This window comes from Calypte anna, chromosome 7 (assembly GCF_003957555.1).
Source record: "Calypte anna isolate BGI_N300 chromosome 7, bCalAnn1_v1.p, whole genome shotgun sequence".
Taxonomy (NCBI): Eukaryota; Metazoa; Chordata; class Aves; order Apodiformes; family Trochilidae; genus Calypte; species Calypte anna.
The window spans coordinates 636,391-651,242 of NC_044253.1; the positions used below are offsets into that span (position 1 = coordinate 636,391).

Sequence of the window (14,852 nt, forward strand, 5' to 3'; positions counted from 1 at the left end):
GAAGACAACACAAGGTAGCAGAAAGGAACCTGTATGAGCTTTCATTTGGAAAACTGGTTTGCTTTAATGGCCTTTGAAACTACCACATCCATCCAGCTTTCCAATTTTCTATTAGTGACAGGTTACCAGGTAGAAACGGGTCTCCAGAGAAAACATTCCATGATGTAATGAGGGCCTAACCCACAAAGTTGTCTTACTCTGCTCCTGTGCATACCCACATGCCCACACAGATAACTAAGCAAAACCACGTGTACATCCACGTATACACAACCAGGGTAACACTACAAATTACATACAAGGTGTCTGCAGAGTTTCCCAAGCACATGTGTGCCTACTCAAAACCTTCATCCAAAGTTAGACTGAATGATATTGGGAAATGATGACCATTAAAATGAACAGTGTTTTACTTACTGCTATTACAGAAGAGCCAACATCAACCCCTAAAGAGTCTTTACCACCTAATCCTCAGTGACTGCTCATGACTAAATATTCCTGAGGAGCTGTACCTATGAGTAAGTGAGGAAAAGGTCCAATAAACTTCAGGTAAAAATACACCACACTCCCATTGGTGGCATCTCCAAGCTTGCTTCCTATACACAACCAGGAGATGATCCTACAAAGGGACTACAGAGCCTTCAGACCAACGCCAGTGTGATTACTCTTGAGCAAACCTCTCATGCCGGGACCCTTTCTGGGTGGACACCCCACAGCAGAACCACAGTCCTGGTTCAGAAAGCACAGTGCAGATGCAGACTGCAAACATGGAGAGTGCCTTATTCACACAAGACATCCAGACAAGTTTCCCCATGACCTGGGAACCACCAAGACAAATGCAGGAGTCTGGAGTGGTAATATTTGTGTGTCTACAGAGCTTCAAGTCCAAGAGAAAGCAGCCCTGCATCTGCCCTGCATGCACCCAGCAAGCTCCTTGCACAGGCAATGCCTCTGCTCAGCACAGCTCTGCTCTGAGGGCTTCTCATCGGGACAGAGACATCAGGAAGGCTGGCAAGCAGGGCAGAGGAGGGAAGAGCAACTGCTGGAGGGTGGAGCAGGGAGAGTCCTCGCTTCCTAAGGGCAGGTGGAAAGTTTCCATGTGCCTTCACCACCAGGTCACAGCTCAGCAGGTAGCAAGTCTGGCTGTTTGAACCTCAGGGTCTCTACACACACACATTTCTATCTTTCCCTGCAGTAACAGGATTACAAACATCTCCTGAAGCAACTGGTTGGATGAGGTAGGAACTTGGAAAACTTCAGGAGTTCCTCGTTGTGCCACCACACTTCCACCTGGAAATGGTGCCATGGAAGCATTCAATGCAAGTGAGAAGTAACCCTCTGCATCCCCAAAGTTCAGTGTCACTTCAGCTCCGCTGTTCCCTGCCCAGCCTTACCACTGCTTTAATACCAGGACACGCTGTATTCTGCCATCTGCACAAGGGAAAGGACACCCAGCCAAGCACTGTGCAAGCCCCCTGTTTGTCACCTGGATACCTACAGCTGTGCCACCAGCTCTCCATCCACAGGGATGGCGATCCACAGGGATGGACAGCCGGGTGTCCCCGTGGGAGGAGGCTGAGGAGCCCCTCAGCAGGGTGACAAGGGGCTCACACTGCACCCACAAAGCAGCCCCACACTCAGTTCTGGGGTCGTTCTCTCCATCCGAGAGCACAACTAAAACAGCGGGGAGGAGGCTGGGAGCCCTCGGGGGTGTGAGCTCCCACTGCACTTTGTGAAAGTACCATCTGGAGGAGAGGAGAGGAGGGGAGAGGCAGGAACGATGCGTTTGTAACAAAGGCAACCTCAGAGCCGAACCCGAGGCCATCCCCGCCGTGTCCCCAGCGCTGTCGCCAGCCCCCGGCCGGGTAGGACGGGCTGCCGGCCCGCAGAACCACTCCCGACCCGGGACTGCTGGGTTCTGCGGCCGGGCCCGCAGCCTCGCCGCTCCCCTCCGCCATTGCCCGTCCCGCACACCTCCCCCCCGGCCCCGCAGCCCACTTACTGCACCGGCCCGGGGCCCGCCCGCGTCCCTTCTCCGCGCTGCTCTCCGGCCGGCGGGAGGAGAAGGCAGCGGCGGGGCGGGGGAGGGCGGCCGCCTTCCTGCCCGCCTCCTCCGGCCTCGGCACGCCTCGCCCCGCCGCAGCCCTGCCGCCCCCCGCTCCGCCCTGCCCCGGTCCCCGCCTCGCCCCGCCGCAGGCCCGGGCCCAGGCCCCGCGGTGCTGCGGGGAAGGGGAGCGGTGTAGGCCCTGCCGGAGCCCAGCCCCCGCCCGGCGCTGCGGGGAGCGGCGTTCCGCTCACCCCGCTCGGTGCGGAGCGGACAGGCCCTTCCCAGCCCCTCCTCCGGGTCGGGCAGCTCCGGGTCCTTCCTCGGACGCGGGCGTTTGGTGTTAAAGTGAATTTATTATCGTTGTTTCTGAGGAAGTGTGGCGGCGGCTCGCTTTGGGGTTGCCGGGAGCTTTCCTCGTCACAGATCAACGGGGAGCAGACCCTTTACAGTGCTGTACAGACACCCTGCCCTTCTGCAAATACCAATAATCAGACCCTGCCCGCTCGCCAAGTGTGCTGAAGCAGAGTGCGGTGCAGAGGGGCTGCGGGACACGTCCCGTGGTCACTGCTCGGAGCCATCAGGGGCAGAACCCCCACTGCTGGGGCTGCACCTCCACGCACCCCAACCCCACTGGGGTCACTTCTGAGCCCCTCGGGAGCAGGAGGACACTGAGGGGATGGAGAATGTCCAGAGAAGGGAATGGAGCTGGGGAAGGGGCTGGAGCACAGCTCTGCCCAGGGGAGCTGAGGGAGCTGGGGATGCTAATCCTGGAGCACAGAAGGCTGAGGGGAGAGCTTGTGGCTCTCTGCAACCCCCTGAGAGGAGCTTGGAGCCAAGGAACAAGGGATGGGACAAGAGGAACTTTTGGCACACCTCAAGTTGTGCCAGGGGAGGTTTAGGTTGGAGCTGGGGAACAATTTCTGCCTGGAAAGGGTTGTCAGGGCCTGGCCCAGGCTGCCCAGGGCAGGGCTGGAGTCCCCATCATCCCTGGAGGGGTTTCCAATCGTTGTTCCACGAGTGTTTGGGATCTCCTTTACCACACCGGAGCAGCACACGATCTTTTGACTCCTTATACCCACAAGCCCCTCAGGAGCCTGCCTGTGCCCACATGCCACTTCTGTGGGTTGGTGGCCGTGGTGGCTGTCACCACCACACCCCGTGCAGCCCATGCCCCATGTGCCTGTGGATCAGCACTGCTGCCAACCCCGCTGCTTGGCCATCTCCCAGAAACTGCTTCTATTGCTGCTCCTCCATGCTCACTGCTTACTCAACATGCTCCATGGGCAGCAGGAGATGTGTTTCCCAGCAGGCACAGGAGCCCAGCCTGCTGCTGCCATGAAGGATGGGACACATCTCCCTCCCAGCGTGTCCTTCAGCCAGCTAAATGTCAGCTACAGGTCCTGTCTGAGGAGGCTGTGGGAACCTAATCCTTCCTCGAGTCAGATATAACCAGATGAGCTAAATTGGAAGCTGCAGTAGTAATGTATGGCTATCAGCTCTCTGGGTGGCATTTAAAGTCCGTAAACAACTGCAAGGGTTGGATGTCAGAAGTTTTGCCCCGTAAGTGATATTCAGGCCACCGAAGCTGGAAGCAGATTTTGTCCCAGACACATGAGGAGCTGTGGCAGTGCTCTTTAAAGGAAGTCAGATCTCGAGTAGCACATGGAATCAGTACACTCCATAGGCACTCAAGCTTAGAATCCATGGAAATACTCTGCTGGGCAGAAAGAATGGAAAATTAAAGCAAAACCCCACACTGGTTTTTTTCTGAAGAGAGTATGGGAATGGAGAATGGGAAAAAAGGGCTTTAAACGTAATTTGTGGTGAATGATTTCAGCACGATCCCACACACACAAGGTCTATATGTGAATACTTACCCTGTATGTGTACTAACATAGCACTAAATGTTGCTGGTCTGTCTCTCTCTAACAAATATTCAAAACATGATCATAAACTTGGTAGAAATGGGAAAATATGCTGATCTCCCACCTCTCTCTGCATGCTGTCCATGCAGATGTGCCTGCATTGTCAGTATCAACTTATGATAATTTTTGATTGATTCAAAGCAAGGCAGTGAGGGTTGTACTACTCTTAAAAAAAATGAATATCCAGGAATAAGTGAAAACTTTTACAAGGATGACATTACCCCAGCAACCTCTCTTTCTAGGGGAGGTTCTCTACAGGTTCACGGTGCAGCTACCAATAAATAAGGAATGGGCTGTTCTTTCCTTCCTAATTAGGCTTTTTTTCAACTACAGCTGCCATTTTTTTCTCTAAGTTACTTTTCAGCTGTGTTTTTATCTTAGTTACTGATTGGTAAAGATTGTTCTTTGTAAGTTTGAATAGTGAGAGATTTCTGCAAGGTTAAGCAAAAAACTGAAATGCCTTAAAGTATCACAAAATTCATCCCTCTGGAGTCTGTTTTTTATTTAATGTCTAGATGAAAATATTACCCCCTGAGTCTCAGTGCACGTGGCTTGGGCCCTGGGACACCTGCCAAGACAAGAATTTTGGATGTCCAAAATCATGTGCTCAGCAGGTGTAAGTGGTGTTCAGGGAGAGTTCACCTTTTGTCCTTAACCCCAGAGGCAGTTTCTCTTCATTAGCAAGGGAAGATAGAGAGATTATCATTTCCTGACTGCATGCCAAAGTTATGTATCATAAGATGAAAATCTGTTCATACATTCACAAATATGTTTCCTCCTGATCTGTCTTCAGGCAAACGTCTTTGTGAGGAGCAAGGGGCAGAAGAGCTGAGGTGACACAAACAGAAGCAGAACCTTTACTGAGATTTTTCCAAGCAGGATGCACGGTGAGTCCTCCCTTTGGGAAAGAATAGCACTTAGTCATGGCTATCATTAAACATTCACAAGTGTTCCCATCTCTGGCTGCTGGGATCAGGTGTCATTTGGAAATACAGCTGTACTGCTTCATGTCAGGTACTCAGTTTACCCACTGAACCAGGCTGTGTTGTTAGTGTTTAAACATTTCCCCCCCTTCACTCAGCAGGTAAAAACATCCCCCGTGTTTGTGTGTGTGTGCCCATGCCTGAAAAGAGCAAGTGGCTCGTTTTTCTACCAAAACTTGTGTTATAATCATTATTATGTCTTATTGTTTTCTGTTCTATGAAGAGAGCCCATCAAGGCTGATTCACAAATGCAGAAATTGCAGTTTTAAAAGAATAAGGTCGTGGGTCATGTTATTTGTTTCAGAACAAACAAAAGAGTTAATTGGCCTCTCCCTGCAGTGGTAGCAGAGACTTCTTAACTGGGGGAGAGCCAGGCAATAGGAAGGAGCAGGGTGGAATATCTGGATTTTTGTGGGGCAAGCAGCTGAGCTTGGCCTAATAGCAAACATGAATTTAATTGGTAGAGAGAGAGAAAAGAGAGAGAGAACCTTTTAGAAAGCAAGACTGCTTGGACTACTGAAGTGTATTACTTTTCTGTTGCTCACAGATTTTTGTTGTGTCAGGAAACATAAAAAAAATTATCTTAAATCTATTTTCTCTTTACGTGTGCTGGACAGAGAGATTATATGGAGAAAAAGGGATGGAAAAGGCTCTTCAGGATTTGGACTATATTATATTTTTTTCTCTCTGACAATGGCAGACCAAAATCCACCCAAATGAATCTGCATATCTGCTTTTCATCCAGGTGTTTTCTCTATTGGATTGATTTGGAAAAAAATCTTGGAAAACCTGTTCAGGGAGATATACAATCACTGTGAAAGCCCTAGCTTAGTACTCCAGTGCAGAAGGGAGAAATACAGGATTTGGGGCTCTTGTTCTCTTCCAGTACCCATTTCACTAGCATTGCTTGCCTGATGGCTTTTGTTTACAACATTAGAACACTATCTAGGACAAATATTTTTGGGGTGTTCACAGGTTTATGAGGAGTTTATGCAGATCACTAGCAACATAATCAATAGTTGTGTTGGAAGAAGTTATTTTAAATAACCAAATATATCACTGTCAGTTTGGGTTCAGTGACTTTTCATAATCCAGAGCTGTTCAGTTGAGAAAAAAAGGGATATAGGAAAATCCCTAAGTTTCCACTTTGCTGATACCTGAAATAAATCAAGCTTGCTGGCTGTAAATGATTTCCCTCAGTGTCTCAAGCCTGTGGATCAGATTCTGCAGCTCAGCTTCCTCGTAGCACTGGTTCAGACCCCACCAGCCATCCTCCAGCTTCCCCAGATTGTACCTTTTCATCTACAGGAATATTTTTCCCTGCAGATTTAAATAATTAATTGGGACGTGCCTAGTGGGTCTTGAGATAAACTTAAGAGAGGCAGCAGGTATGTGTGACCAAGTGACCTTTTGCTGTCCTGCTCATCCCTGTGCTCTCACTGTGCTCAAAGGGACGCTGTCAAAATTGCTGGGCCTTAAAACTTTAACCCAGCCTGACAAGTTGTTCTACGTTATAAATCCTACCTAAAAGACTTCCACAATTGTTTTGCTTGTTTTGTTTCAACAGTCTTTGCTGAAGGCTCCACAAGATGTATTCATTTGTCCTTTTGGGTAGGTGGATATTTTTAAATGCCCAGCTCATTCCGTGACCTGTTAAAATCAAGTTGATGCTCGTGTGCTCTGCTCCGTGGAGGACTTGCAGGGATGGTACACATGTTCTGCTCTCTGGAAAGAGAGACACGAGCATTCTTTGGAAGCTTTTGCTGAAGAAGCATTTAGAAACCATTTTGAAGTTATTTGGGAAGCCAATAAGAAGCCTTGACCTTCCTGATAGTATTAAGTATTAGGTATGTGTTGGTCAGACATGAGGAGCTAATGACCAGGTGGTTGGTTCTTACAAAGAGGTTTGTTGTGTTTCAGGTCAGATTTACTCCTCAGGCATTATTTCTAGTGAGATCTTTATTTAACATAGCTCCACATGCAGAGGTGGATCAGAGCAAACCTTTGTAGCACCACACTTCCTCTCCTTTATATACCCCAATACAGGGACTGGTGCAAACTCAGCTTGACCCCTACCCAGCTGCAGTCAGGTTGTGTGACATGGGAACAAGTGTCCATAACATCTGGGGAGGAGGGAATGAATGATACCCACTTTCCCCAGCCCAGGTAAACCACACCTCCAGTTTTAAACTTGATTTGAGCTGTCCTACACTGCCCATCTATTGATCCCTACCTTCCATGTGGGCTGAACTTGGGATGTTTGGGTCTATGGGTGCCCACGAGTCCCCTGAGGGACACACCAGCAGCACCTGGACCTCTTTGGTTCTGCTCTGCAGCAGCAGGGTCCCAGGGGGAGGCACTGTGTCTGTGTTCTGAGCAGATGCAAAATGTGGTCTAATAGACATGGGAAACTGTTCTCTAAATAATTAGCTGTGGGTGCAAGAAGAGGGTTCATTGCTACTCTGAGAACAAGAGCAGGCTTGCTCCTAGTGCGGAGTTTGCTATTGTGGTGATGCTCTGTGAAGTGTTTCTCCCGCAGTTCCCCAGAAACACCACCTGTTCTGGTAACCACCCTGGAGAACCAGCCCAAGGACTCTCCTCTCTTGCAGAGTGCTGCTGGTTCCCACGGGCTCTGCCCAGACATTGCTGGATCTGTCCCCCCACCAGGCATCCCTGCCTTCCCGTCTCTCAGCTCTCCAGAAAGGAAAGGAGGTGAGAGAATAAACTGGTTGGTCAACTACTGCTATTTACCTCAGCACGGCTAACTTTCAGATATATTAAAATAGTAAATTAGGTTCTTCTCAATATGAATATTTTTTCCCTAACTGCTTTGGGAGTTCTGCTCCTATGCTTGCCTGGGAAAAGAGTTTTTCAGGGCTGACTGATGCAAATGTAAGCAACAGCCTGGACAATAGTTACTATTTGAAGTATTGACAGTGTTGTTTTCTGGGAGTGGGAATTAAGAAGCTGCAGGTAAGCTCCAGGGACCTGTGATGGCATTGTTACTGCCCTGCATTGTTCCCCTGGTAGCCAGCTGGCCAGTGAGCCACTTGAGATCTTGACTTTCTGTCCAGATTCACTGAGAACACAAGTTGTGCTCTGTTTCCCTCGTGTGAAAAAATCACCCTGTCAGTGAACTGAGGGTGCACTTGGGCACAGTTGGGTAATAGCTGCAGGACAGGTAAGCAGGGGACTCTCTACAGGGAAGTTTACCTTTTGGTGTTAATATCTGTTCACACAGGAGGCTGGAGTATTAACTGCAGGGTCTGATTCCTGTTTGTTGAAGCAGAAAGCACCTTTCATGCCGGGGTTTGTGGGAGGTGTTCAGTGTGTCTGGAGGGTGCTGCAGCTCTTGTCCTACACACAGCTTGGTGTGCTCCTGACCTGGAACCCTCCTGGAACACTTGATGCTGCATTTCCTTGAACTCTTTGGCTCATGCTCGGCCGTTCTTGGGAAGGTGTCCAAGACAAACTAAATATCAAGTCTGTACGTGATGAATGTTAGAACACAGCATCGTTACCTCACAGTGCAGGCAGTGACATTCCATGGAGGCAGAGCTGTCTTGTCCTGCCCTGCGGGGATCCATGGGGAGCAGGGAGTGCATCCCAGGACAAAGCAGAGCCCTGCCCTTGGACACTGAGCACTGACCATCCCTGGATGGAGAGCCTGGGAGCCTCCTGCCACAGCCTTTCCAGCACAGAACAGGAACAAAAATACACTTTTTATAGATTGGTCTGAAAGCTTTTAAATGTAAGGGCGGATGGGTAGACGGTACCATTTTACAGGGATTTTGGGTGGGTTATCCAATTTCATAGGGATTATTTTACCTTTAGAGGAACAATTAATACAAATATTTATTTCTAACTTTCTATAAACCTTTTATTTTTCCCTGGGAATAACGGCTCGAAACCAGCGACTATCGAAAAAACAAAAGGAGAGGATAAAGGCCCAAAGCCCAGGCTCTGGTGAGGCACTGGACACTGAACGCCATTGGAACACCTACACGCCGTGCATTGGTGGTTCAGTGGTAGAATTCTCGCCTGCCACGCGGGAGGCCCGGGTTCGATTCCCGGCCAATGCAGTCTGCTTTTTTTTTTTTTTTTTGTTCTGCCGCCGACATGTCACGATATATCACCGCCATCTCTTGTGGCGCACTTTTATTGTCCTCGCCGGGCTCCCGAGCGGCAAAGATCGGTCCAACCGGGGCTGAGGCACGTCGGTGCTTGGAGGAGGAGGGGTGAAGCCACATCGGGTCGGCGCGGCTTTGCGCTCGGGAAACCAGGAAAACAAAACGAAGGGAAACAAAATAAATACGGTATTAAAAGAAAAAAAAACAACAAACCACAAAAATCCCGGCGTGGAGATGCCGGGGATTGAACCCGGGACCTCACACATGCGAAGCGCGCGCTCTACCACTGAGCTACATCCCCGCCTGGTACCGGGACCGCCCCGGCGGTACCAAAGGGTGGGCCCGCCATGGGCTCCGCCTGCTGCCCCCGAGCCTCCCCCTGCCCACCGAGCCTCCCCGGCACCCCGGCAGGAGCGGGGCCGGCACAGCAGCAGGAGCAGTCCCGGAAAAAGCCTTTCGCCGCCCCCCGTCCCCTGCAGAGAGCTGCAGGCTCGCTCCCTGCTCTGTTTGAGGATGGGTTGTAACCAGCGCCTCTTCCCGTCCCATACAAACACGCCTCGATTCCTTGAGTTAATGCAGACATCCTCTCAGCATCTTCTTTAATTTAAGGTTTTCCTAACAAACCATTCAACCACAGAATCCCGGGATGGTCTGAGTGGGAAGGGACCTTAAAGCTCCCCTCGTTCCCACCCCCTGCCATGGTCAGGGACCCCTCCCACGGCCCAGGGTGCTCCAAGCCCCATCCAACCTTCAGCACTGCCAGGGATGGGGCAGCCACAGCTTCTCTGGGAACCCGGGACAGGGGCTCAGCACCCTCACACCAAGGAATTTCTGCCTAATATCCCATCTACATCTATCCTCTATCGGTTAAAAACCATCCCCCCTTGTCCTGTCGCTCCCTGCCCTTGTCCAAAGCCCCTCTCCAACTTTTCTGAAGCCATTCAGGGAATGGAAGGTGCTCCAAGGTCTCCTGTAGTCTTCTCCAGGCTGAACCACCCCAGTTATCTCAGCCTACATGGTCAAGTAAGAGATTACTTATCATAACTTAAAATGCACCTCTTCTAGGATATTTTTCCTATCTAACTATGGACTTGGCAGGCTTAAAGCCCTGATACTAAAAGAAAAGAACCCAACTATGGGGTTTTTTGGTGGCTCATTCCCAGCAAAACCTACAACTTCCATTAGCTTTGGTGGGAAATACCTGGTTGCCCTGCCTGGGCAGGTTTGTTTTCAGGAGCTAAGCACCATCTCCATGATGTGGGCTATTTACCCCTCAGTGTGCTGCAGCCCACAGCACTGCAGTGTGTCCAGTTCACACTGACAGGGGAGGCTGGTACAGGCAGCTAGGGCTGTTGTTACAGGCAGCTGGGGCTGTTGTTACAGGCAGCTGGGGCTGTTTCACAGGGCCTGTGCCCAGGAGGAGCCCTGGGCTCTGGGCATGGTTCCCCCAGGCTGCCCCGTTCTGACATTCCTAACCCCAGCCACTGGTGTCTTCCTATCCTGTCAGAAAGCAGCACTTAACAGCTTGACTTTCTTCAAAACAGATTTTAAGGAGCAGCTTTCTAGGAGTCGCTGAATTTAATTTTCATAATTAAGGCAAGATACAAAGGGTTGGATTTGTCTGCTGGTGCAAAGCAAGGGGCAGCCGTGGCTCCCAGCGTGGCTGAGCCAAGGGGCCAGAGTGGGTTAATACCAACCTCTGCAATAAAAACACAAAGCAATTTAAACCTTCTCTTCAGGTTTTTCTCCTTTTGTTTACCTTCCAGTAGACTTCAGAATAGCAGAAAATGAATAATACAGATATTACTATGCCTTTATGGATTTCTCAGCTGTGATGGACAGTCAGCCCAATTGTGAGCCTTCCCGGCTGGGAGGTGGATCAAGGCAGAGCACATCTGAGCTGCTGAGCAGAGCAGCTCCAGATCCAAAGCGTATCAGCAAGTACTTAATTACCATCCCCCTGGAACCAATACAAGAGCTCATGTGCTGCTGATATTAAAATGAAACAACACTTCTCTTGCAGACAGACCAGCACCCACCAAATACAGAACAGAGTGAATTATTCGGGCAAGACTCAGCGTGCAGATGCCAAGGGAGAAAGTGAGATGCCTCACGCTGAGCTGGACAGTAAAACAGAATGACCCATGGCTGGCTATCTATCTATCTATCTATCTATCTATCTATCTATCTATCTATCTATCTATCTATCTCCTGGGTGGTGAGCCCAAGCCTACCAGACCTACGTGTTCCCAGAACTTGAGGAGTCAGAGATGGAGCCCTGCTGCTGCCTGGGCTTCATCTCAGCTCCCACATCCCGGGATCTTCCGACTGTCGCCTACTGCACCCGCCTGGCCCAGAGCTCTGGAGGCAGCCCCTGGTTCCAGGAAACACTTTGTCATCGTGTGCCCAGCAGCTTTTAATGCTGCTGGATGCACAAGCCCGACATTCAGCTTCTCAACAGCTCTCTCAGAGGACTACATTCACCTCTTTGTGTTTGGGTTTCAGCGCTGACATCAGGGAAAAACAATGTCACTGTTATCTGGCAGCTCCTCCGCATTCCTTGCTGGGATTAACTCGTTCTGGGTACCTCACAAACCTTACCCACAAGACCCTTCATTGAATCTGCTCAAGTTTCTGCACTTTTCACTGGTTCTCATTAGATATGCACTTTACATTCGCTCTGCACTTTCCACAGCAGTTTTTCTCCACGAGGATGGGTTTCTGCAGTCCGGGCTGCAGAGCTCTGTTTCACAGCTGCCCCCTGCACAGGCTGGGTCAGAGTGACCACAGACACCTTCTGAAGGGACAGAGAGGTATTTCAGGTATTCCTGCATTTCTACCTGGCTTCCCTATGGCTGCACTTGCTCCCAAGGATTAAACGTTTGTACTCAAAATTCCTCCTTAAAATAAACACTCTCATTCAGTAACATACAGAAGCAGAGCGTGGCAGTACAAAGCAAACACCTGAGGAGGATTCCTGTCCCTGATCCAGCTCCACTGTACCCACTGATGCCTTGTGCAAGGGCAAACCTGACCCAGGGCTCCTGCTCCCTCCCCCCAGCTGCCCCTCTGCCTCCTGGTTTGGACTCCACAGCTCCCTGGGGACTGCTCCAAGTCTGGACCACGGGCACAGTGGCAGCAGCCATTCAGAAATAACTTTCTACTGTTGTATTTCTTCTATCATACACTCACATCATCCCTTTGATGGCAAATATCCACTGAGTCAGGCAAGAATATTCATGAATCTCTTACATTATTTATGCTTTATATTGTGTTCCTGCCCTTCCTCAAAGAAGCATTCCTGGTGGGGATCAGGAAAACTGTGACCTGACAAATTTCAGACATTATGAACAATAATAACAATAAACACATTAGAAATCGGTGCAGACAGAGTTGTGATCTGCAAAATTAAACAACTGGAAACGTTGTTGATGTTACATTTACCAAATGGTTTCTATCTGCTCGTCAGGGATTACAGTGCTCAGAACAACCTTCAGGAAGCTCTGCACATCTGTTAGGTGAGTTTGAACAAAGTCACAATCTTAAATTCTCCAAATACAAATTGCTTTTTCTCCTGAATTTTTACATCTTTGATTTTTATTGAATTAAGGCCCTTGTACACCATGAAATGGAGGAATGAAGCCAGGAAGTCTGTCGTTAGCTTCCAGTCATGCAAGTTGTACTACAAAGTCTGATTGTTCAGCTGGTTTGTGGTGTTCCTTGTGAAAACATAAGAACATCTCAAAAACACAGGTTACAAATCAGCCCATAGTAAAGAACTATGGAAGTTAGAGCTAAAAGACGGAAATGAAAAGGCAGAAAACAGGATTAAAGTACTGAACAGGGATACTCATTAGGGTTGGAGACAGATAAGTAAATTATAGCCCTGCAGAAATTATTTGACTGGCAAATTAATGAGACAATATTACAATGGTTCTCTCAGCCACACTTAGCCCTTGGGAAGCAGGTAGGAGTCTGCAGGACTTCATAAAAGAAACAAGGAACTTCGACTGGTCTTCAGCTTCACCAGAGATGAACATCAACGTTTCAGGATTTAAGGTAAATAGAAGAGGTTTTGGTAAAGCTCAGAAAGACAGAGTCTAGCACAATTTCACAGTGAGGGTAAAGCCAAAGCATCCGGACAGTGGAATGTTCCTGCTCTCTTTGCAGACCTTTCATTCACAGCCTGACCCAGGGAGGTTTGGAAACCAGCCCAGGACTCTCTTCAGGATGGATCATTCCATGGAACACCCCAAACCCCCTCTGAGGAAGCCTCTGCTCAGTGTCCTGTCCCCAGAGCTGGTACCCAGGGCCTGGCCCAGCTTGGGCAGAGTTTGGGTGAGATGGCAATATATTTACATCTCTTTATCAATACAGCAAGAGTGGGCAGCTCTGCCTGGGGATCTGCTTGCTAAAAACCATGGGCTGATTTTGTAGGAATTTGACTGATGTAAAAATTGACTGGGTTTTCCAATGGCATCAGGTACTGGAAGGTTGTGATCTGGGAACTAATATATTTCTTCTTGCTTATCACATCAATAAGGCTGAATTTTGTTGGCTTTTGTATCGAACAATCTGATAAACTTACAGTCCAGTTTTTATTTCTCTCTTTATGATATATCTTCTTATTAAAGCTCTGTCATACAAAAGAATACTTTCATTCACTAGTAATATTAATGGGATTCAATTTTTACCTTAATTTTAATCTATTTTATTCACACTGGAGGATTAGATGCCATAAAGATAAAACTGGGAAAAAAAACTCCAGTTTTTCCTTGGTTTCATGAACCTCTGTTTGGGTAAAAATAAGATTCAGCTGATATTCTCCAACAGCATTTAAAAACCAATAATTAAAAATCTGTTTTAACAATTTTGGTAAATCATTTTCAGCTTAGACTTCCCTTTCTGGAGCACTGAAAATAATTAACTCCTTTAAACATAACTCCTTCCTACGCTGTATTAAAATCAGGCATTTTAAGAAGCAAAATGATATTTTAATAACTATTCTCATAATTACAAACTCCATTCTCTACACAAGTCCTGTTTTCAATTACCACCCTGCATTAATGGGTTTATTCTCCCTGCCATTTACCTCTAATGACAGCAGCCATCACATACATGAGGAGCTTTGCAAATTCATAACCATCCTGAGTTGTTTTGTCTGAATTTCACCACTGTTTTCTGAAGCCTGCACTATGGTGTGAGACTGGAGGCAACCAGAGTGCTGCTGAGAGTTTGCATCTCAATTCATTCTGCCATTTCCTAACTGCTCAGCACCCATCCTGGAGCCAGCTGCAGAGGAGGCTCATTGGCCTCTGGGTGCTGCTACAGAGAGTACCACTACTACAGAGAGTACCACTACTACAGAGAGTACCACTACTACAGAGAGTACCACTACACCCTCTGCAGCCCTGGAGGCACAACCCCAAACCCTCCATCCCAAACCCTCCATCCCAAACCCTCCATCCCAAACCCTCCATCCCAAACCCTCCATCCCAAGCCCCCCATCCCAAGCCCCCCATCCCAAACACTCCATCCCAAACCCTTCCTCCCAAGCACTCCATCCCAAACTCTCCATCCCAAATTCTCCATCCCAAACCCTTCATCTCAAGCACTCCATCCCAAGCCCTCCATCCCAAACCCTTCCTCCCAAGCACTCCATCCCAAACCCCCCATCCCAAACACTCCATCCCAAACCCTCCATCCCCAGCCAGTGGTTGGAGAGGACTGCCACAGAGGAGTGGGGATGACAGAGACTGACTCCTAGAACCTC

The 14,852-nt window shown here is 48.8% G+C and overlaps 1 protein-coding gene, 1 long non-coding RNA gene and 2 other non-coding genes across 5 annotated transcripts in view; 2 read left to right on the forward strand and 2 right to left on the reverse strand.

Annotated features, from left to right (window-relative positions):
- Positions 1–2,491, reverse strand: part of GPD2 (glycerol-3-phosphate dehydrogenase 2) — a 51,788-nt gene extending 49,297 nt beyond the window's left edge. The window contains exon 1 of one of the 2 annotated variants that reach the window (XM_030453980.1): positions 2,293–2,491. The gene's annotated coding sequence lies outside the window, so the exon portion shown is untranslated. Of the gene's footprint in view, positions 1–1,996; positions 2,171–2,292 lie in introns of those variants that run through there. The other variant, XM_030453979.1, reaches the window with a different exon arrangement.
- Positions 1,807–7,071, forward strand: LOC115598570. The gene is made up of 3 exons (XR_003987735.1): positions 1,807–1,859; positions 4,760–4,853; positions 6,996–7,071. It is a non-coding gene; the product is annotated as an uncharacterized LOC115598570 (long non-coding RNA).
- A 1,889-nt stretch (positions 7,072–8,960) lies between these two features.
- TRNAG-GCC lies at positions 8,961–9,031 on the forward strand. Its single transcript has one exon. It is a non-coding gene; the product is annotated as a tRNA-Gly (tRNA).
- Positions 9,032–9,308: 277 nt separating this feature from the next.
- Positions 9,309–9,380, reverse strand: TRNAA-CGC. The gene has a single exon. It is a non-coding gene; the product is annotated as a tRNA-Ala (tRNA).
- Positions 9,381–14,852: the final 5,472 nt, after the last annotated feature.